Genomic DNA, 24,551 nt, shown 5'->3' with positions numbered 1-24,551 from the left:
TTTACTAATCCATGCTGCTACATTTCTGGGCTTAAAAATGTGTTGCTGGAAAAGCGCAGCAGGTCAGGCAGCATTAAAGGAACAGGAGAAGGGCTTATCCCCAAAACGTCGATTCTCCTGTTCCTTTGATGCTGCCTGACCTGCTGCACTTTTCCAGCAACACATTTTTAAGCTCTGATCTCCAGCATCTGCAGTCCTCACTTTCTCCTCCCTGCTATTTTTCTGGGTGTGCCATGGGGCTGAATTTCAGGAATAAGTTCCTATCAGAGGGATCATTTTAGGCTAACTTAACCAGAAAGAATCTGACAGAATTGGATGATCTGAATCTGTCAGCCTCCCTGATTAAGTTCAAGTTAAGACTTGCCTTTCCCAACCATCTTGAAGTATTGTGAGCAGATCTGGGCACCAACCCTTAGGAAGGATATGTTAGCCTTGGAGAGAGTACAACATAGATTTACAAGAATGATAACTGGACTTTAGAGGTAATGACAAGTAATTATACAAATTGGACTTGTTTCCTCTGGAATTTGGAAGTCTGAGGGTCTAAGGCAGGCACATCGATTAAACCACAGATCAGCCATGATCTCACTGAAAGGTGGAACAGGCTCAAAGGGCTGAATGGCCTACTCCCATTCCTATCTCTGAACATCTACGTCCACAACAATACCTTTAGTGTATACTCAGATAATTCCCGAAAGAAAAAGACCCTATTACGTTTGTCACACATGACATTCCCTTAGTAAACTAATTCCAGCTGGTTCACGGCCATCTAGTTGCTAAAGTGCAGTAAATAACTTAATGTTCAATATGAGAGTCTTTTCTAAATGGAAGAGGAAGTGGTCTCCTTTGACCATACGTGACAAAGCAGTTCCTGTCAATTCCTAAACATAAATAGAATGGTGGCAGCAAACCGACCAGATGATGAGGTTTGGTTTTAATTGCACATACAACACTGACTGACCCCATCTCTGGGCCTGGAGGCCTACGTTCATATCCCACCCCCTCCAGAGGCGTCTAACAATATCTCTGAACAGCTTGACTAGAAAATATCTGCAGGCTGACTGCACAAACTGAGATGGCAACCATTGCATATCCATTATTCTGTTCTTCTTCCCCATTTCGATTGGCCCTACTGGACTGATTATGTGTGTGGGCATTGCTGGTATTACCAAACTGTAGTTGCCCTTGAGAAGGTGGTAGTGAACTACTGCAGGTAGATGCATTAGGGAGGAGTGAGAGATGGGGGGAGGGAGGGAGAGAGTGAGAGAGACAGTGAGAGAGAGAGAGACACGGAGAGGGAGAGACAGTGGGGAGAGAGAGAGGGAGACAGACAGGGAGAAAGAGAAACAGGGTGGGGAGAGAGTGATGGGTGGAGAGAGAGACATGGTAGAGGGAGAGAGAGAGATGGGGAAAAGAGAGAGACAGGGAGAGAGAGAGAGATGGGAGAGAAATAGATGGGAGAGAGAGAGGTGGGGAGAGAGAGAGAGAGAGACGGGGGAGGGAGAGAGACGGGGGAAGAGAGAGACAGGAGAAAGAGATGGGATGGTGTAGAGAGAGATGGAAGGGAGAGCGGAGAGAGACAGTGGGGGAGAGAGAGAGAGATGGGAGGAGAGAGACAGGGGAGGCAGAGAGACGGTGGGGGAGAGAGAGAGAGACGGGGGGGCGGGTATTAATTTGGAATGGGATGGAATGTCCATGTGATTTTGACTTTAGCATTCAGTGAAATACATAATTATAAAATATTTTCAAATTAATTCATTTAACAACACCTTCCAAACCCATGACCACTTCCATCTATAAGGACAAGGGCAGCAGATACATGGGAGCACCACCCACTGCAGGTTACCCTCCAAGCCACTCACCATCCTGACTTGGAAACATATTGTCGTTCCTTCACTGTCTTTGGGTCAAAATCCTGCATTTCCCTCCCTAAGGACATTGTGGGTCTACCTACAGCACATGGCCTGCAGCGGTTCAAGAAGGCAGCTCATCCCCACCTTCTCAAGGGGCAACTAGGGATGGGCAATAAATACTGGACACAGCCAGCGACACCCATATCCCAAAAATGACTAAAACTTTATTACTATATCAGGAGGTGATTTAAAAACTACTTTAGATCTTGGATTTGGGAAGCAGCAAAAAAAATCCTGCATTTTAAAACAAAAGTGAATTATCATCTGTTAATGCCATTTGAAATTGACATGCAAAATACAGAGGGTTCTTAAAATTCAAAGCTGTTACTCTTTTTAACACAGGTTAATTAGATTGCAGCCTGTTGGTTAATTATTAGGGTATGGATTAAACAAAGCATAAAAACAGCCATGGATCTGTCGTAGTGTCCCTACTCTTTGGGCCACATTTAAACCCCAGGCCATGTCATAATGTTTCTGGGTAGTTAAAAACAGACCTGAATTCCATCTATAAAGACATTTTATCTCAAGAATTAATATGCTGATAAGTGAGTTCAGAGCAGTCAAATAAGTAACTGGGCATTGGTAAGGGAGAGGAACAGACAGCAAGGGATTTGATCTGCACACATCTCCATAAAATTAAATTTTACGAGCTCCATAACTGCAGTCAAACAGATGCTGCTCATAGCTGATTTTTATGACTTTCTTTTGCTTTCCTGCTCCCAACTGGGAGATATTTTCCCTCACAGAACAGTTTTGCCCCTCAGTGCAAACCTTGAACATTCTATTCCCTTGCATTATCCTCCTGCAGGAAGGTAAAGCTAAAAACCATCTGTTTCCGGCCTGCACCTTCCTGAGTGAATGGCAAGCTTCCAATATCAACTGGGGCAGCTGCCTTTAGCAAGATATGACAGACAAAAATAGAGAAATCATCATCTTTGATTTTGTATAACAAGGGTAACTCAATCGAAAACGGCATCTGCTAGTCCTAACTGTAGGTGTCTTCAAGAACTGTCCTTTGTATTGCATTGAAAGTATCCTGCGGATTCAAGCAACTGACCACACTTGAAGTAACCTTCCCCACTGTTAGATATCTGAAGAAGACCTCTAAGTATCCCCTGGAGATCTCGGGCAATAGAAGTTATAAAATTGTAACCTTGCCATTTTCATGGATGAATTCAGAGGCGTTTTAATTGTTTCTCAATAGAGGGAGTTTTACTGTGTAGATTTCAAACATTCTCAAGTTAAACAGTGGGAGAGAACAGTTCTCAAGCCACTTCGGCAGACAAAGCTCCATTATCCAATAAACCTTCAACCTGTCACTGCTGTTTAAGGGCAAAATGTCATGTCATTCAATGGCAATCAAACAACACACTGCAGCCAATCACCAAGCACTGGTCAAAACCTCAAACCCAACATATTGAAGATCAAAAGATGCACAAAAACACCATGAATTCCAAATTTCCCCTCCAAATTACAGAGCACCCAGGCTGCAAAATACCTTGCCATTCGTTCACTGTCGCAGAGCCAAATTTCTGGAATTCCCCTCCTAATAACAGTGTGCGTCTCACTGGTTCAAACTGTTCAAGAAGATGTCTCACCACCAACTTCCAGGACAATCAGGGAGAGGCAGTAAATGTTGGCCGAACCACAGATGATCACTTCCAATGAATGACTGAAGAGAAAAGAAACCTTGATAAACATTATTACCTCCAAAGAAATGGATGTGATTTCAAAAAGCAGTGTCCTTAAAGCTTACATGTATCATGGATTTCAAATTCAAGTGCCACCTATTTCAGTGAGACATCAACAGCTGAAAGTACTCACCCAATGGAAGTCAGGGAACAACCCTTCTTTCAATGCTATCCTAAAATTTAGGGCTTAAATGTTTATAGCAGAAATTAAATTGGTGCATAACCTTCTGCCTTACATTATTTTTCTGTGCGCCATTTTGCTATAAATACATGTAGTCGGTGATTTTCCTGTCAGGTGATGTTGCAGGCAGCTACATGGTCTCCATTAAACATCAACCACAATGGGAGGAAATTATTAGATCCGGACTATACAGGTTTGAGTTTATATGAGCTTTTGCAAATTGTGGAAGACGTTGATCACATGAAATACCCAATGTTGCTGTTTGTTTGTTCTTGGGGGACCTTGCTCTCTGGTGGGTAGCATCTTCTTCTGATTTCTCTTCCCATGAGGATTAAGGCAATTGTTTTCATACAGAGAAAGGAATAACTTCATTTTCTTCCAAAGACACGTTTTTAAAAAAAATCGTATATGGGAAGTGGGCATCGCTGGTAACGCTAACATTTGTTACCTACACATTTACCCTGAATGTCTCACTAGGCCATTACCAGAGGGCAGTTAAGAGTCAACCATATTGCTATGGGTTGAGAGTCACATCCAGGCCAGACTGAGTAAAGACAGCAGATTTCCTTCCTTAAAAGGCATTCGTGAAACATATGAGTTTTTACAACAAACAGAAATGACAAGGTTGCCATTAAATGAGTTTTTAATTCTAAATTACATTGAGCTAAATTTTAACATCTGCTGTGGTGGAATTAAAGGTTGTGCCAAACTGGATTATGATTTAGTTTCAACTTATATATTTTCAAATAAGAAAAGAACAGGAATATAATAAACACATTACTCCATAAAAGTAGTGATAGGGACCCAGAACAGCAATAAAAACATCCAAAATTAGTAAAAATAGGTTACGATTTCCAGTCAATATCTATTGTCAAGATTCTTCCAATGCAAGTGAACTGGCAATCTAGATCCAGGGTTCTCCATTTCAATTTCAGATTTTTCAGCATTTGTAGCGAGATTAGCAATTGGAGGAAAATGAGCGACCCAGAATATAATCTCGTGTTTACAGAAAACTCAAACTAAAATCAGCTTTGAAATGTACCAAATGCTACAAGCTGCCAGAAGAGATCAGAGATGGACAGTGCAATACAGTAACTATTCAAAATGTTTTGATCATTAAGTTGTCAAGGAGACAGTAAACAGGATAAAATAGATACAGTAAACTAAAGGGAAAGTAAAAGTGACTAATGGATAATTGAAAGCCTGAAAATGAAGATGTAAGTGTTTACTATTCACAGTGGGGTTAATATTTACTTTCTATGAATGCAATGAGAAGTTAGACAGTTCTAAAAATTGAAAACAAAGAGGGAAAAAAATGTACTCTGAGCATTGTCACATGTTCATTGTTAATCAGATTAAATTGTCAGATTAAGGAGCATTAAGAATTTTGAAAATGTACATTGTCTGGTTTTGAAATGATTCTGCAGAGTACTGGAGACTGCAGGTTTCTGGTAATGTTTATGAGAACTTCTGAATGGGAATATACGCGCAGGCATTTGGAGCTGAACAATTTCAAATGGTTTCATTCCTGCTATGATCTATTTCACCTGAAATTCATTCAAACCTTACAGTTGCTTTGATCAGACGGAAATTATTAACAAACAATCTAACAGGTAAATTCCTGTTGGTATTTTATTATTTTATTTCAATTTGTTTGGAGTCATCCTCTCCAGCCTTGACCTCAAGCTTTGAAAAAGAGAATCAGTCATATTGTCTCATACTGGACTTTAAGATGAATGTTTCTAGTTCTTTTTCAGAATTTGAGAGATATGACTGAGATGTAAACCCTCTGGTGTTTATCATTCTCGACTAACATCTTTGAGGCCACTAGTTCAAATTCCAACATGAAATTGGACTCTGCAAACCTGGCATTTTTTTTGTTATTTCAAAGATACACTTTCATAAAAAATATCTTTATATAGTCACAAATGCAATCCTGTTCTGTACTGTTGCATATCAAGGAAACAAACAAACATTGGAGTTTGACTTTATCCATCAAAAGACTTCTCTTACACATAGAATATTAGAGGATGCATCATAAAAACTGCCTGATGTAAATCACACACCAACATCCATCATGGGAAACTATTACATCTCACTTCATTGAACAGGAGATTATCAACTCTTTGTGGAAGCAAGGATAGTTATTAAACATTGCCTGTATCTCGAAAACCAATGGAAAAAAATGTATTGTCTAACAGTAAAGAATACCACGATCTGTTCTTGCTCAAATCATGTGTCTTTCAATTTAGAAACCATTGGATAATGTTGAGGAAAAGGAACACTGGCTGTGTTTCCTGCACCCTAGCATAACACATTGAAACCACCCCCACCATAGCTCATTAAAACCAAAGCATTCTGTGTGGCTTTCTACTCGTTTGAGTGCCTGTTTCACACTGAACTATATCCAATGTCTTTATGATGCTGTGCTAACACACTGATTGTCCTTCTCTGTCATTTGTTTATAGAAAACCACATCCAGTTTCTCTGTAGAGAAGCTGACAGCGATCAATTGACAATGGCGATCCCCCCACGCGCTGTGGTGTAGAGACAGAATGGAATTCTCACCCTGACAAATCATAGAGCAGCTATTCAACATGACTTTTGACCGAGTTCAAAGGTGCCCAATCACAGTTAGCCTGAATCACATCATGTGCAGTTTCAATGCTTTGTAATAATTTCTTCAGATCAAAGTAGCTGTAAGGTTTGAATCAATTTCAAGTGAAATTAATTACTGCAGAAATTCAACCATTCCAACTTGTTCAGCTCTAAATGGTTGCACTTACATTGCAATTCCGAAGTTTTTAACAAATTAACATTCTCAGAAACCTACCATCCTCAGTATTTTACAGAAACATTTCAAAGCCTTGCAGTTACATACTCCCCACTGCCAGCTCCCAACGCAATTACTGAGAGTTTGCTGAGATAAAAGCTCTTAAAAACAATTCCACTTGATCTTTGGCTGGCGCAACTTGCAACGTCATCACAAACATTCAGACCAACATACAGTGGAAATATTGAAGGGTTGCTCTGATTGATGAAATTTTCCTGCATGTCATTAATACTCCCACTCCAAATGCTCGCCTTGCTTGACACTTTGCAAATAAATACCTGGAGAATGTTTACAAGGACCAGTGGCCATCATCAATCACCCAGAGCCACGGCTTCTCAGGAAGAAACATTCAAAGAGTCCACCAACATATCAGCAAAAATAATTCTGTTCTGCACCTACACAGTGTATCAGCAGTAATCCACTGTGCTCTCACACTACCATTTCTGTCCTGGATCTGTTACAATGTCCCAATGAAGCACAACATAAACTCAAGAAACATCACCTCATTCTCCACTGAGACACTGTACAGCTTCCAGGTCTCAATACTGAATTGCACAACTTCAGAAACCTACTAGCTTATGACTGTTCCGCATTTTTCTTACATTCTTCTTCTCAAACCTGCCTGCCCCCTCCCCCAACAGTCATGTCTTTTTTGCGTCTCGTTTACATTGCACTTGGAGGGCAATTTACTTCATTTCACAGCATTCTAACATTTCCTTTGTTCTCCATTAGTAACAACCCCTTTGTCTTTTGAACTTGGCCTTCTTCTCTGTGAAATGTGTAAAAATACACTCTTTTTCCAATATCTTTTACTTGGGAAGAAGGGTCAAACCGGACTCAAAATGTTATCTCTGTTCCTCTCTCCACAGATGCTGCTAGACCTGGTGAGTTTCTCCAGTATTCTCTGTGTTTGTTGCTATATGGTAGCAGCAATTCTCAAACAGCTCAGCACCATGATACCTGGGGGTGATGTGGAATGTAGGCCATGTTTAAAACCATTAGCAGTAACACCATGTTCAAAAAAAGAGAAGTTCTTCCATAAGGGAAGCCAGCAGGTTGGGGCCAATCTGAATATCTCACTTGGAGAGAGTGAGGCCACTGTCTAGGTGCCTGAGAGGTAACCCTGGAGAGAGTCTGGACCGAGTGAGAGTAATGTTGATAGTTAAGCCTTTCCACATTGGCCCTTCCACTCTGGATCCTCACAGATTCAACCTCTGCCAAAGTGCTGCCTACCCCTGCCGCACAGCTAGTTGTATGGGAAACACATCTCGCAACAGCTCATGGAACTGAAAATTAACACGGTACAAGTCTGCAATGTGATTTATCAAAGTGTCCCTTTTTAGGAAAGTGAAAAGCAGAGTATATATACCAGAAACAAGCAGATCAGTAACACTTGCAGCAAATAACTCAGTATTCACTAAATAAAATGTCAAAGAGCCTATAGGTCATGTATAAATATTGGTTTGAAGTTCTAACTGAAAATAATCCATAACAGGCTGTACCTCAGTCATGGCCTGTGATGGAAGCAAAAATAATCCAAGAGTTTTGACATGTGAAGCCACTAAGATGTCTGTGTCCTACATTCTCTATCTATCTATATACACAAAGCTTCAAACCAGTAAAAGGTTCCTTTAGGTCCACTATTTTGAGTCATATATACAGTGCTCATCCCACATTTACTCTTCTGAAAGGTGACCAGTTCATAAAAGGACTGCACATAGAAGGTAAATGGCAAATCTCCTGATGTCACAGGAAACTAGGTTTGGAATGAATTCATGTGGAAAACCAACAAGCAGAAAGGTTTTTAAAATGCCCAGAGACATTAAATGGAAGTGTTTTTGACTTTTTCTATTTTGTTCTTGAAATATAGACAGACAAAAGAATCAGAATCTGCAGGGGTCTATTTGACGTCTTGGTTGTGATCTGCCATTCAATAAGTCTACAGGTGACCTTCTGTCAACAATTCTACCCTCCTGCACTATCCCCATTTGGTTAGACTGCCCTGGTCTCCATGAATCTGTCAGTCAGTCTCTGTCTTAACCATATTCAAAGTCTGAACTTCCGCAACTCTCTGGGGTAGAGAATCATAATGACTCATAACACTTTGTGGGACCGAAAGGTTCACTGCAGAATTAAAATAAGAAGATTCCTTCATAAAACTGTTCTTTTCTCGGCTCTTAAACAAAATATTGCAATGTTTGCAAATCACAGACTGTAACAAATGAACAAATGGAAATTGGGAGCTCACCATTGCCTCTTCTCTGTCTACGGAACAGAGTAACCTTAGCTGTCTGGCTACAGAATTGGCTGGCCAACAGAAGATAGCGAGTGGTAGTAGAAGGAAAATATTCTGCCTGGAAGTCAGTGGTGAGTGGTGTTCCACAGGGCTCTGTCCTTGGACCTCTACTGTTTGTAATTTTTATTAATGACTTGGATGAGGGGATTGAAGGATGCAGACGACACAAAGGTTGGAGGTGTCGTTGACAGTATAGAGGGCTTTTGTAGGCTGCAGCAGGACATTGACAGGATGCAGAGATGGGCTGAGAGGTGGCAGATGGAATTCAACCTGGATAAATGCGAGGTGATGCATTTTGGAAAGTTGAATTTGAAAGCTGAGTACAGGATTAAGGATAGGATTCTTGGCAGTGTGGAGGAACAGAGGGATCTTGGTGTGCAGGTACATAGATCCCTTAAAATGGCCACCCATGTGGACAGGGTTGTTAAGAAAGCATATGGTGTTTTGGCTTTCATTAACAGGGGGATTGAGTTTAAGAGTAGTGAGATCTTGTTGCAACTCTATAAAACTTTGGTTCGACCACACTTGGAATACTGCGTCCAGTTCTGGTCGCCCTATTATGGGAAAGATGTGGGTGCTTTGGAGAGGGTTCAGAGCAGGTTTACCAGGATGCTGCCTGGACTGGAGGGCTTATCTTATGAAGAGAGGTTGACTGAGCTCGGACTTTTTTCATTGGAGAAAAGGAGGAGGAGAGGGGGCCTAATTGAGGTATACAAGATAATGAGAGGCATAGATAGAGTCGATAGCCAGAGACTATTTCCCAGGGCAGAAATAGCTAACACGAGGGGTCATAGTTTTAAGCTGGTTGGAGGAAAGTATAGAGGGGATGTCAGAGGCGGGTTCTTTACACAGAGAGTTGTGAGAGCATGGTATGCGTTGCCAGCAGCAGTTGTGGAGGCAGGGTCATTGGGGACATTTAAGAGACTACTGGACATGCATATGGTCACAGAAATTTGAGGGTGCATACATGAGGATCAATGGTCGGCACAACATCGTGGGCTGAAGGGCCTGTTCTGTGCTGTACAGTTCTATGTTCTATGTTCTAAGGATTTCAGCAACCCATGCCTCATCTTTGACTGAAAGGTATCTGACCTGATAATGGATCGAGCCATTCGATGGGTGTTCCTAATGCCCACCTGGCAGAGTGCCACTATTATCAAGGGCAGCATGCCCTCAAGTTTTGTGAATGATTGTAGAGTGCAGCAGGTGCCAGGAGCTGACTCTACAATTACACTGAAGTATGATGACCAACACAGTGCTGACCTTGGCTCCCAGTGGGGGTAGCTCCATCTGTGGTGCCTTTTTTCGGAAACATGTCAAATTATTTCTCTGCATTAACAGAGTTCACTACCCACTCCACTTCCCATTTTGTTCTGCTCTTAGCTGACTGTGTACTCATTTAGTCTGAGAACATAAACTAGCTGTGCTAAAATAAATAAACTCAGAAACCGAAACTAAAATCACCCACCCAATTGAAACCAGGACTTTTTCCATTTATTACCAAAGATAGATTTAAAGTTGACAATTATTGAGTGGTATTTACAGCCTGATCAATTTCAGATTAATTTATGGCATGTTGCCAGGAAGAAAGATGCTGAGGGCATGCAAATTAATCGGTTTTAACATTGAACCAGCAGAATTAGCCACGTCCCCAATGTTAGTATCACAATGGAAATGCAAAATCAGAGAGGAGTTATGTGATCTTGATGAAGATGTTGATAATCTTTTTGAACAATCAAAATACTGTCAAAATTGGTTGTTTGCAAAAATGTCTTTTCAGTTTATCAAATCCCCATAATGTTCTTTAGGTATGAATTAATGAGTTTCTGGATTAGATTTCCTAGATTCTATTTATGTTTAAAGATTTCCAGCTTAGTCTGGCTCAATGCAGAAATTAAGGACCCTTCCTCTGGGATTGCTCAGTGATTGAAGAACAAATAAAACATATCAGATACTTTCGAGTGAAGGCTCATTTTTTAACATAGAAATATATTTGCTTCCTTCAATTCACTGTGCCATTAATCTGCGATTCCATTATTTTTCATTGTGTTCTGAACTTGTTTTCAATGCTCATCAGTGCAACCACCAGCAATATGCTCTGGAACTGGGTTCTCAAAGACACTGAAGTCCTGAGGTACAAAGCATTCCAATATCATATCAGCCAATTAAACAGCAATGTCTTAAGAAAGTTCAGGTGGCATTTGGGATTTTAAATACAAGAAAATAGTTTTCTATAAGTTTCATTAAAAGGCACTATATAGCAGGCATCTATGAAAATGAATGGAAATAAAAAGGAAAAAGTCCTGGTTTCAATTGGTTGGGTGATTTTAGTTTCGGTTTCTGAGTTTATTTATTTTAGCACAGCTAGTTTATGTTCTCAGACAAAAATGAATGGAAATCTTCTGCCTTAGTGTGGAATCTTTTAATAGGAAATTAAAAGCAACAATTCTGAGCAAGCAACAAAACTAGCCCTAGGATCAGCCTGATCTTATTGAATAAAGCGTTGGATTTCCAATTCATTACTGATTCTCTCCTTTCAATAGTTCTCCAGAAAAGGGCTCATCAAAAGAACATCATAAACAAGCATGATCTGCAAGAAAGTATCATCTCTTTGAAAAGTTGCGAAGAGATTGACTGCTCCCCTCCCCAATTTATTGTGGCAGGTATATCCCTGAACTGCTAACCAAATACAGAAAGCCAGAAGACCTGTTTCAGCAGATGAGGCTGAATCCTCAGTAAATGATAGATTAAACTCCTGCAACAATTACCTGCACAGAATTCAAAGGGCAAAATAGAAAGACTATATGTTTGCTTAGGATGTGATCCAAGGTGTCCCGCGATGTAGGAGCATGAGAACATGTAAGAAGACACACAATCCCAGATTCTAACTGCGGCAGAATGTCAGCTCAAGGTAACAGAGGGCAAAATGCCACTTCCATCAAGTTTCACAGAGATTCTGAGGAGAACTGAGTTCTAAAGTAGACTCACTGGACCCAAAACATTAACTCTGATTTCTCTCTTCAGGTGGCGCCAGACCTGCTGAGTTTTTCCAACAATTTATGTTTTCATTCCTGATTTCCAGCGTCTGCAGTTCTTTTGGTTTTTATTTTGCATCTGCATCAGGCTACCTTTACCCCACACCCACCCCCTGTCCATGGGCAAGGTCTGTGCATGTGGAGAGTATGCAGCTGCTACGTGGAAGAATGCCCTGAGATGTTGGTGTCCAAGATGGTGGAAGAGCAAGTGGTGAGCTGGAATTGCCAGCTTCTCACCGCTCCCTGGCAAGACTCTGATCTCAACACCCAGAAATCTATTGGAAAACGCAACAAATTGCTCCCAGCATTGCAAAAGACCTTTCCAAATTTCTCATTTGATTCTCCCAGACTTTTCTCCATCACCCACATCATTCAGGGCCCTATAAGCTTCTGTCTGTGGTGATCATACAGTCTTCCATAAATTCTTCCCAGAACCCACCCTTCTGGGGATAGTTGTCACACAGGGTGTGACAAGGGGAATATTCTGTCAGTATACACTCTGGAACCTGGGGGTCTCTGATGTAAACCTCTTGGGAAAGTAAACCGTTGCAACAAGTTTCACAAATGGCCATTAACACAATCATTTCCCAAACATCTAACCTACGGTTGGTTTATGAGCGTAACCTGAAATAACTTCCCAGAGGTTGGAAACCCATCATCAAGTCACCCTTTATTCACACGTGTATAGTACTTGACACTGGCCCAACTCCCTCAGAGTCAGCTCTCAGAGTGAGCTGAACCTCTGACACTCCTGTTTATATCTAGAACAGTACAGCACAGAACAGGCCCTTCAGCCCACGATCTATCAGGAAGGACTCCCTGATTGGACCAGATTAACACACTCAATTAGGATCTCAGCTTCTATGAGGTCTACCTGGCTGACCTCATTGCAATCCCTAAATCACCACTCCAAGATGCAAGTGGCAATACAACTTGAATGGCATGTACTGTTTCCTCAGCAAAATGTACACCCATTTTAAACCTCCCAAAATAACACAATCTTAGGGAATTGATAAATTGCAAGACCAATGGGAGATGACAATCAGTTCCACAATATGCTCTGTCTTGTGAGTTACCAATAAAAGGGACCAATGAGAAAGCTTTAAATTGTGTAGGTAGATTCTTAACCAAACCTGTAGGCTCATTGTAAAATCCAAGGAGGGAGGGTTCCTATTCAGGAATCTTTGGGATTGCAGCAAAAATATCTGCGTTATAGCTTACGATTAGTTTATCCAATCATGAAGCATGCAGATTGTATGTGGAATCCTTCTATGGTGAGAGCTTTAAATTAAATTGAAGTCACCCATTGAATCAGTGTGGGAGATATACCAGTTTTACATCCTCAAACAGAGACATGGAATGGGAGTCACTTCCACAAAGCACAAGAGATGCAAACTGACCATGTTCTAGAAAATATAGAGTGGACTGGTGGGAATGGACTGATTCCTTCAGTAATGACAAAACACAAGGTAACCTTGCCCACTAGCTACAGAGATCCCAATTTCCAACGTGGGGTGTCAACAATCTTTTTTTCCAGCACAATCCTACAAGGGGACAAACTGCCAAAGAAAATTCAAAGTTTGTGAGAAGATTTGTAGCTCGGGTACTCATTGTTGTGGTTCTGTTCGCCGAGCTGGGAATTTGTGTTGCAGACGTTTCGTCCCCTGTCCAGGTGACATCCTCAGTGCTTGGGAGCCTCCTGTGAAGCGCTTCTGTGATCTTTCCTCCGGCATTTGTAGTGGTTGAATCTGCCGCTTCCGGTTGTCAGTTCCAGCTGTCCGCTGCAGTGGCCGGTATATTGGGTCCAGGTCGATGTGCTTATTGGTTGAATCTGTGGATGAGTGCCATGCCTCTAGGAATTCCCTGGCTGTTCTCTGTTTGGCTTGTCCTATAATAGTAGTGTTGTCCCAGTCGAATTCATGTTGCTTGTCATCTGCGTGTGTGGCTACTAAGGATAGCTGGTCGTGTCGTTTCGGATAGCAGAACGAGGACATGCCGCAACCCAAAGGACTAGCCACACTACCATACATCAAGAGCATTTCCGAACAGACAGCCAGATTACTGCGACCACTAGGACTCATAACAGCACACAAACCAACAGCCACTCTCAGACAACAACTCACCAGAACAAAGGACCCAATACCCAGCATGAGCAAAACCAATGTAGTGTACAAAATCCCATGCAAGGACTGCACAAAACACTGCATAGGATAAACAGGAAGACAGCTAACGATCCGCATCCATGAACACCAACTAGCCACAAAACGACACGACCAGCTATCCTTAGTAGCCACACACGCAGATGACAAGCAACATGAATTCGACTGGGACAACACTACTATTATAGGACAAGCCAAACAGAGAACAGCTAGGGAATTCCTAGAGGCATGGCACTCATCCACAGATTCAACTAATAAGCACATCGATCTGGACCCAATATACCGACCATTGCAGCAGACAGCTGGAACTGACAACCGGAAGCGGCAGATTCAAACCACTACAAATGCCGGAGGAAAGATCACAGAAGCGCCTCGCAGGAGGCTCCCAAGCGCTGAGGATGTCACCTAGACAGGAGACGAAACGTCTGCAACACAAATTCCCAGCTTGCCAAAGAAAATATTCACAGCTTCATCTCTACACTACTCCATTTTCTTCATCAGAATGCCAGGTCTGGCCCTAACAGTATCGACATTGACAGAATACTGTGGTTAGCATGCATGTTGACATAAGCAAAACAGAAGCAGAATTAGTATTGGATTATCTTCCTGTAGCCACATTAACTCCAGGGACTGAGGGAATCACTAACATTCCCATCCAATGTTCAATCATTTTGTATCTTTCCTTTCCCTTTGTTACCAGAAGAGAAGTCTAAGCAATGAAGCAGCAGTCTTCTGTCATAATATCTCGTCATCATAAACTGACTGATTATTGTGACCACATGGGCTGTTGTTCTCCTTCTTAGTTCTGTGCAAATTGTCACCGTAATGTTCTTAACTTTTAGAAATTTAATTTTTTTAATGCTTTTGCATAAATACAGGAAATCATCCCTGTTAAATTCATCTCTCCAGTACTGCTGTGTAGAATTAATGACAATATAAAACTTATTGCATGGCATGTCTAAATTAGACTTTAAACACCCCAAATGGGACACTATTCCAAGGGCTCTTGTGACACGGTGGTACTGTCCCTAGTTCTGAGCCAGGAGGCTGTTATAGAGCTGTATATTAACGATCAGGTAGTTTGGAAAATGTATACAACACAATTCCATACCATTGCATCAATTAAAACTCCATCTTCCTTTGTTATGGTAAGCAGTGATAGCATCGTTCCTGGTGTCAGCCTCCCAAATTTAAAAATATCACATTTAAGTAACAAACAAAACCAAAACACAGTTAGAGAACTGGTCAGCAGCTATAAGGGAATAAGCAAAGAAAGTGTTTCAGACAACATGTCACAGAGCGGAATGAATTAACACTGCTTCAACCTCACTTATTAAACAAACTCATTTCAAAACAGTGCCAGATCCACAGCGCAGACATTACTAATTAACTCAGGCCATCCCCAGCTACCTTGGTCTATTAAACATCCAGTCTCACTTGATTTGTTCTATTATGTTCTATAGGTGTGAGTCAGAAAGTACATTTGTGGAGCTCTTATTTTAAAGGGGTATTACTGCTTGCAGATGAAATATTCAACACGCGTGATGGGAGTGGATTACAGAATTCTTTCATATTATAGTAATAGCATAGGCTCCTGGCCTTGATTCGTTCAGTTGGCTGGATGCACAGTGAGGTAAAAACAATGACTGCAGATGCTGGAAACCAGATTCTGGATTAGTGGTGCTGGAAGAGCACAGCAGTACAGGCAGCATCCAAAGAGCAGCAAAATCGACGTTTCGGGCAAAAGCCCTTCATCAGTCACACCAACAGTGTGGGTTCAATTCCCACACCAGCTGAGGTTACCATGAGGGACTCTCCGTCTCAACCTCTCCCGTTGCCTGACCCTCAGGTTAAACCCACCACTAATCGTTTCTCTGTACTGAGAGAGCATCCTGGTAGGACTATGCTGACTTCCTCCTCCGAATAGCATCAAAGGCTCCAGAATTATACACGTGGCCTGTCCAAAGAGGAAAGCAGGAGTTTTCCAAATGTTGTAAAATCATGAATCAATTTTCAGTCCAAGGGGTATTGTAAAACTTATGTGGAGTCAGCAGAGTGAGCAGCAAGAGTCACCTACTGATGTTTTGGAAAGGATTCTTTATAGTCCTGGTGAATGTGGAGTGCTCTCTCCGAGTCTACATTGGGGTCAGTGAGCCTCTCAGTCCTGGTCTTCCTTATCCACCTCCACTCAGCCACCAACCCATCCTGCAATGTCACTCGCTATTCAGAAACTCCTTCTCAAAACACTCAGCTCCCTGATAACTTTCTGCTCATGCTGTAGCCATGGTATCATGGTCCAGGAGCTAGTGCTCCCAAAATACAGGGCCTGGATGTTCAATGGTCACTGACTCATCTTTACTTCTTTGGCAGAGCTTCCCTCCATCTTTGCAGCAGTCTGAGTCAAAATGGAGTTTGCAAAGCTGACTGTTTCCTCTGTCTGATATTGGAGGATGTTCACAGTCACTGTTGCTGCACAGGACACGCAACTGATGAAGGGTCAAATCCACGGACAGAGCAGGGCAAGTCATGCTGATAGAAAGATACATAATTCATTTAGCTATTGCTTCAGCAAGGTATTGCAGCTGCAAATCTCCCAAGCATGTTAGATCGAAATGAAATGCAAGTGTCCCCCGATGTGTACAGGATGCACAGTATGCATTTGTGTTGAACAATAACTATCAGGGAAAAGGTGAAATCCTCTTTAGGTTATACAGTGTTACCAGTGGTCCCTGTGATCAAAAACATTGCTGTCAAAGACCCTTTCTTCTGGCTTTTGAACTTATTATAAAAACAATAGCTTATCCTGCAGCTGCTTATATTTAAAAGCTGTGCGCATGTAAAAGGAGCAGTGAGTAAACAGGGCAGCTTCAGTCAGTAAATCTCAAGCTTTGAAACACAAATGTTCTCCACCAACAGAACAACAGCAGGGCACAGTAATCCTGACCAGATACAGCGAGAGCCAAGGTGCAAACTGCTGTTTATGCCGTGAGCTTTCTAATTTTGAGGAAGGTTAATGAGATTCCTTTACAGGTGGGAGGACACCCTGACACAGCTCAGGGCAGGGGTGGGGGTGGTGGAAGGCAGGAGGAGTATCTTCCAATTCCATTGCTCTCTCCCTCTGGAGCCCCGAGGGTTTGAAGGCAGCAGCAGTGAGCTGCTGTCACATCAACACCGTTGTTGATAAAAAAAACTGAAAGAAATGCATGCTTTGTAAGGTAGGTACATTTCTATAGCAATCTTTCTGACCATAGGACATCCCAAAGTGCCTTACGGTGAGGTCCTTTTGAATGAATTGTGTTTCACAATAAAGTGCAGACACTGTAGGAAACTCAGCAGCCAATTTCTGTGCAGCAAATTTCCACAAACAACAATCTGATTCTGATCAGATCATCTGTTTAAATGATGCTAATTAAGGGGTAAACTTTGACCGTAGGACATAGGGAAAACCGTTCTGCACATCCCCTGATGGCACAAAAGGGGTCATGGTTAACTCTCACTTAAATAACAGCATCTTGACAATGTAGCATTTCCGGAGTATTGCACTGGCATATCAGCCTGGATCTTTATGCTGTGGTGTCACAGAATTGAACCCAGAGCCCTGTGACCCAGAGGGTAACCAGTTGAACCGTCCCCACCATCAATTTTGGTTATTCTTTCTTTGCAGACACCAAAGGACTTGGGATATGGAAACGCAGATCGTCATCCCCTGAAACAAAAGCAGAAATTGCTGAAAAAGCTCAGCAGGTCTGGCAGCATGTAAGGAGAGAAATCAGACTTAACATTCCATGTTTGTTATGGACCAGGCCAGACCCCCTCAAGACATTTTGAGAAAGTAGCAGGACCCCAACTTTGCCAGTTGTTTTAAGCAGGTATAAAGTGAATATTCTAGGAGGGATATTCTAGGCTCAAGCACTTAGCTTTAAGCAAAACAGAATTTATTTGCAGATTACCGAATGAAATACATACAAAAGAAAACAGAATGCAGAATAACTTAACCTATCTGAAAACCCAACAGATTGTCCTAACTTAATGATGTTGTTCTAAATACTTGCAACAATCCCCATAAACAACCCTGTCACAAAAAGAAAAATCAAACCCAGGCTCTTACAGGAGAGATGTCAGAGAGATGGAGGATCAGCATGGACCTGCTTCTTTAGGTCCAGCAGCTTCACAACTCTGCCTGCTCAAACCAAGACCAGACCCAAACCAGAGAAACGCTGAGCTGGGAGAACTGGCCGCTCCCCTTTCATTGTACAGTGATTTTGTTTTAGACTTGAAAGCCTTTTGCTGGAGGTAGTATCTGTTGGTTCCACTCAGACATTTCAGAATCGTTACTTTTACAACTTCTCTGGAAAAAAAAACAAGGACAGCATAACCTTGTTAAAGGAGCAGCATTGTCATATGTTGATTGACCCTTCCTCAGTAATCCTCTGCATCAAAGCCAGGTTTCAAAAGGAATAAAACTTATCATATGTTTCATGACTGAATCAACAAGCTGCACAAAGTATGGCTTTTGGTAATCACTTTGAATTTATAAACAACAATTCCAACACTGGTCCTAAACACTGAGTTCAAACTGAAATCTAAAAAAGTCTAAAAAAAATGGGAATTCTCCAAGTCCAGAATAAAGACAGAGTTAGGACGAATGTCAAAACTGATTCAGTTTCATAACTGAGAAATGGGAAAGAAGCTTTGTAAAAGCTGTGAAGAAGAAAGCCCAGTTTCAGATTATGCCCGTCACCTCTGGGTGCTGTCACTGTACTGTAGACGTTTATTTATTCCACACCCATTTGTTTTAATATGTTGGAACATTTGTACTGCACTTAGTTCATGAAGGGATTTTAATAGAATTGGGGGAATCTGGGACTTGGGGAAGAGAGGTTTCTTTTATGCAGTGAGTTGCTATCGTTAGGAATGTGTTGCCTCAGAGAACAGTGAGAAAGAATCAATAGCAACTTTCAAAGCAGAGACAGATCAGCACTCGAATGGGAGAACAGTAGATGATGGGAATGACTGGTTCTCTCTGTCAGAGAGGACACAAACACAATGGGTTCAACAGTCCATTAATAGCTTGGAATTTGATGCTGACGATTCTCTCAGTAAAATTGTTATTTGTTTTCTCTTGATACAACCTCGGGGGGAAGTTTGCTAGTGCTCTTGGGGGGGGTTTAAACTAACTCGGCAGGGGCATGGGAACCCAGACTGTAGCTTCAGGGTGCAGGGCCTGGAGTGTAGGGAGGTGAGGAACATGGCATCAATTTCCAAGGAGGGTGCCTGTAAACAGGGGAGTGGCTTGAAGTGTGTATACTTCAATGCAAGAAGTATACGAAATAAGGTAGGTGAACTTGCAGTGTTGGTTGGTACCTGGGACTTCGATGTTGTGGCTATTACGGAGACATGGCTAGAACAGGGACAGGATTGGCTGTTGCAGGTTCCGGGATTTAAATGTTTTAGTAGGTTTAGAGGTGGGGGTAAAAGAGGGGGAGGTGTGGCATTGCTTGTCAAAGATAGTATTACAGCGGTGGAAAGGACGATGGATGAGGACTTGCCATCTGAGGTAGTTTGGGCTGAGGTTAGGAATAGGAAAGGTGAGGTCACCCTGTTAGGAGTCTTTTACAGGCCTCCTAATAGTCCTAGAATCATTGAAGAAAGGATTGGGAAGGTGATTCAGGAGATGAGTGACAGTAATAGGGTGGTTGTTATGGGGGACTTTAACTTTCCTGATATTGATTGGGAAAGCTATAGCTCAAGTTCGTTAGATGGGTCAGTGTTTGTTCAATGTGTGCAGGAGAGTTTCCTGACACAATATGTAGACAGGCCAACAAGAGGTGAGGCCATACTGGATTTGGTTCTGGGTAACGAACCAGGCCAGGTGTTAGAATTAGAGGTAGGTGAGCACTTTGGGGATAGTGACCATAATTCGGTGATTTTTACACTCGTGATGGAGAGGGATAAGTGTGTACTACAGGGCAAGAATTATAGCTGGGGTAAGGGAAATTATGATGCGGTGAGGCATGACTTAGGATGTGTGGCTTGGAAAAGTAGACTCCAAGGCAAGAGTGTAAATGATATGTGGAACTTGTTCAAGGGGCAACTATTGAGTGTCCTTGATAATTATGTACCTGTCAGGCAGGAAGGAAAGGGTCGTGCGAGGGAGCCGTGGTTTAATAAGGAATTGGAATCCCTTGTTAAATGGAAGAGGGCGGCCTATCTCAAGATGAGACGTGAAGGTTCAATTGGGGCAATTGAGAGTTATAGGGTAGCCAGGAAGGACCTGAAGAGAGAGCTAAAAGCAGCAAGGAGGGGACATGAAAGGTCCTTAGTAGATAGGATTAGGGAAAACCCTAAGGCTTTCTATAGGTATGTTAGGAATAAAAGAATGACTAGGGTAGGAATAGGTCCAGTCAAGGATAGTAGGGGGAAGTTGCGTGTGGAGGCGGAAGAGATTGGGGAGACACTGAATGAATACTTTTCTTCAGTATTCACTCAGGAACAGGGCATTGTTGTCGATGAGAATACTGAGGCACAAATAAGTAGAATGGATGGCTTTGAGGTATGTAGAGAAGAGGTGTTGGAAATCCTGGAAAAGGTGAAAATAGATAAGTCCCCTGGGCCTGATGGCATTTATCCTAGGATTCTCTGGGAAGCAAGGGAGGAGATTGCAGAGCCATTGGCCTTGATTTTTATGTCCTCTTTGTCTACAGGAGTAGTCCCAGAAGACTGGAGGATAGCAAATGTGGTTCCCTTGTTCAAAAAGGGGAGTAGGGATAGCCCTAGTAACTATAGGCCGGTGAGTCTCACTTCTGTTGTGGGCAAAGTCTTAGAGAGAATTGTAAGGGATAGGATTTATGCATATCTAGATAGGAATAATGTGATCAAGGATAGTCAGCATGGTTTTGTGAAGGGCAAGTCGTGCCTCACAAACCTTATTGAATTCTTTGAAAAGGTGACGAAGGAGGTTGATGAGGGGAAAGCGGTAGATGTGGTATATATGGATTTTAGTAAGGCGTTTGATAAGGTTCCCCATGGTAGGCTACTGCAGAAAATACGGAGATATGGCATTGAGGGTGAGTTGGAGGTTTGGATTAGGAATTGGCTGGATGGAAGAAGACAGAGGGTAGTAGTTGATGGCAAAGTTTCTTCATGGAGTGCCGTCACTAGCGGTGTTCCGCAAGGATCTGTTTTGGGACCATTGCTGTTTGTCATTTTTATAAATGACCTGGAAGAGGGGTTAGAAGGTTGGGTGAGCAAGTTTGCGGATGATACGAAAGTCGGAGGAGTTGTTGACAGTGAGGAAGCATGTGGCAGGTTACAGCAGGATATAGAGAAGCTGCAGAGCTGGGCAGAAAGGTGGCAAATGGAATTCAATGTAGCTAAGTGCGAGGTGATTCACTTTGGGAAGAATAACAAAAAGATGGGGTACTGGGCTAATGGTCGGATACTTGGTAGTGTGGATGAGCAGAGGGATCTTGGTGTCCATGTACACAGATCTCTGAAAGTTGCCACCCAGGTAAATAGTGCGGTGAGGAAGGCATATGGCGTACTGGCTTTTATTGGTAGAGGAATTGAGTTCCGGAGTCCTGAGGTCATGATGCAGTTGTATAAGACTCTGGTACGGCCGCATCTGGAATATTGTGTGCAGTTTTGGTCGCCATACTATAGGAAGGATGTGGAGGCATTGGAACGGGTGCAGAGGAGGTTTACCAGGATGTTGCCTGGTATGGAAGGAAAATCGTATGAGGAAAGACTGAGGCACTTGGGGCTGTTTTCACTAGAGAAAAGAAGGTTTAGGGGTGACTTGATTGAGGTGTACAAGATGATTAGGGGGTTAGATAGGGTCGACAGTATGAACCTTTTCCCGCGTATTGAGTCGGGTATTACAAGGGGGCATAGCTTTAAATTAAGGGGGGGTAGATTTAGGACTGATGTTAGGGGTAGGTTCTTCACTCAGCGAGTCGTTAGTTCATGGAATGCCCTGCCAGTAACAGTGGTGGACTCTCCCTCTTTATGGGCATTTAAGAGGGCATTGGATAGGTATATGGAGGATAGTGGGTTAGTGTAGTTTAGGTGGGCTTGGATCGGCGCAACATCGAGGGCCCAAGGGCCTGTACTGCGCTGTATTCTTCTATGTTCTATGTTCTATGTTCTATAATACAGTAGTAACCCCGTACCTGCAGGGAATACATTCCAGGATCTACCGCAGAAACCTGAAACCGCAGACAGGAGTGAACCCATTCATTTCATTGGGAAATGTAACTTCCCAGCAGCCCCCGGTCCCTGGATCCGGAATGTTCCCTTTTATATGTTCAGCCCACAGTAAATCGTGAGTAACTGAAATTTCAGAAAACGATTCCATGGGTACGAAGGTCACCCCGTACATCAGAAAAGTGACTGTTTTTCAATACAGTCATAAGATAAATTGATATATTGATATATTTCATTGGGCCAATGATTCCAAATAACTGGTGTGTGCCCATTAGCTGACTGATAACAATACGTTACTTATAATAGTTACTTGGTATGATAAAACTTGAGAATTGCTGAAAAGAAACAGACTCTGTTGAAGCTTTACGTCATACACTCATCAGAATAATTTGTAAGAGTAGCAATTCAAGGGGAACACCAACATTTATCCTGCATTGTCCATGGTAATGGCTCCACCAATCCGAGGTCACTTGCCAACCAATCATCTTACTGCTCTCACGTGAGAGAAATGTTAATGCTCCCATCGAAGTTATTCTTGCAAATTGTACTGATATGTGCAAGCCAATAAACTTCAACAAAATGAATTCTTTTTCAATATTACTGCCAATTGGAGACTCAATGATGAAAACTGAAGATTAGATATTCAATTAAGGGTCAGAGATCCTAACACTCAGGTCATTTCTGGAGTCTACACACAGGCCATGTCTGTCTCAATGACATTGTGACATTTTAATATGCAAACATCTAATTGGGCCAGAGGTGAGCTCAATGTCCAATTAGTAATGCTGGATGCTGCCTAAGGGTGGAGCCTGGTGTGCAGTGTTCAAAGGCAGATGGCAGCCATGACTGGGCTTACTGTTATCCTACAACACAGAGCAGGCAAGAGCAGAGAGGACCCAGCCTGCTCCCAGTGCTGGCAAGTGACCAAATGATTCCTCACAACGTACTTGACTTACTCTCCCTGAGCAAAGTCAACCTTGAGCTCCTTGGTCCCAATAACCTTTTCTTTTCCATGAGAATTTAATTCTGCAGCAATACTAGGATTGATACAAGATTTGTACAAGACATTGGTTCGGCCGCATTTAGAATACTGTGTACAGTTCTGGTCGCCACATTACCAAAAGGATGTGGACATTTTGGAGAGGGTGCAGAGAAGGTTTATGAGGACATTGCCTGGTATGGAAGGTCCTGGCTATGAAGAAAGGTTGAGTCGGTTAGGACTGTTTTCATTAGAAAAAAGGAGATTGAAGGGGGACCTGATTGAGGTCTACAAAATCACGAAGGGTCTAGACAGAGTGGATAGAGATAAGCTTTTTCCCAGGGTGAAGGATTCAATAATGAGAGGTCACGCATTCAAGGTGAGAAGTGTAAAGTTTAAGGGGGATACACGTGGAAAGTACTTTACACAGAGGGCGGTAGGTGCCTGGAATGCATTGCCAGCAGAGGTAGTAGAGGTAGGCATGGTAGATTCATTTAAGGTGTGTCTGGACAGATGCATGAGCAGGTGGGGAGCAGAGGGATACAGATGCTTAGTAATTGGGCGATAGGTTTAGACAGTGGATTTGGATTGGCTCAGGCTTGGACAGCCAAAAGGCTTGTTCCTGGGCTGTAAATTTTCTTTGTTCTTTGTTCTTATCACATCACGGCTCCTCTGCAGTGCTCCCGACAGCATTCTGCACTAACCCAGTCAGAAACACTTCAGTCCTCCTGTTTGTCACTTTGAAAGTTTTCTTTTGGCCCTATCCAGGCAGTGAACAATCTCATCAATGAACTTATCAGAAAGTTAACTGAAGGTAAGCAAGTGGTGACTCCCTTTGCCACCCATATGTTGAAACTTGCAGTGCATTCTAAAGTCAGAAAAATAACACATCATTCAAGAACACAATTATCAAACTGACATCACATCCAGAGATATCTGCAAATCCAGCTGCCAGCTGTCATTCTGGGTGAGATCTTTATCTAGTTTCTCAAAAGGGATAAAACAGAGTCCTATCTCCCTGATAAAACAGTGCATTTTGTCAGAACAACATTCAACAAGGAGGTTGTGTTTAAACTGCACTGAAATTGCTGAGACCAATGCAAAAGTTCAGATTATCATCATCGAGCTTATATAAACGGCTGTGAACTCACACTCCTACCAGCAGGAGACCATACTGCAGATGTGAGCTTGCAAAGTTATTCACAGCTCTGCTTCTGGTCCATGCATTATTTAGTGTTCTGGGAGTGTGAGTGAAAAAT

The 24,551-nt window shown here is 42.3% G+C and overlaps 1 protein-coding gene across 6 annotated transcripts in view; it reads right to left on the bottom strand.

Moving 5' to 3' along the window:
• The window catches only part of LOC122563474 (proto-oncogene tyrosine-protein kinase Yrk-like), a 346,505-nt gene that overhangs the window by 222,583 nt on the left and 99,371 nt on the right, over positions 1 to 24,551 (bottom strand). For 3 of the 6 annotated variants that reach the window (XM_087976674.1, XM_043717232.2, XM_087976676.1), the window contains exon 2: positions 3,412 to 3,585. The exons of the other annotated variants lie outside the window; for them this stretch is intronic. The gene's annotated coding sequence lies outside the window, so the exon portion shown is untranslated. The remainder of the gene's footprint in view (positions 1 to 3,411; positions 3,586 to 24,551) is intronic. 6 annotated transcript variants of the gene reach the window in all.

This window comes from Chiloscyllium plagiosum, unplaced genomic scaffold (genome assembly GCF_037043375.1).
Source record: "Chiloscyllium plagiosum isolate Xiang-an unplaced genomic scaffold, Cpla_swu_hap1 HiC_scaffold_30, whole genome shotgun sequence".
In the NCBI taxonomy this organism is placed as follows: Eukaryota; Metazoa; Chordata; class Chondrichthyes; order Orectolobiformes; family Hemiscylliidae; genus Chiloscyllium; species Chiloscyllium plagiosum.
Note: the sequence above shows the minus strand (reverse complement) of the source record. Positions and strands in the feature narration are given on the sequence as shown.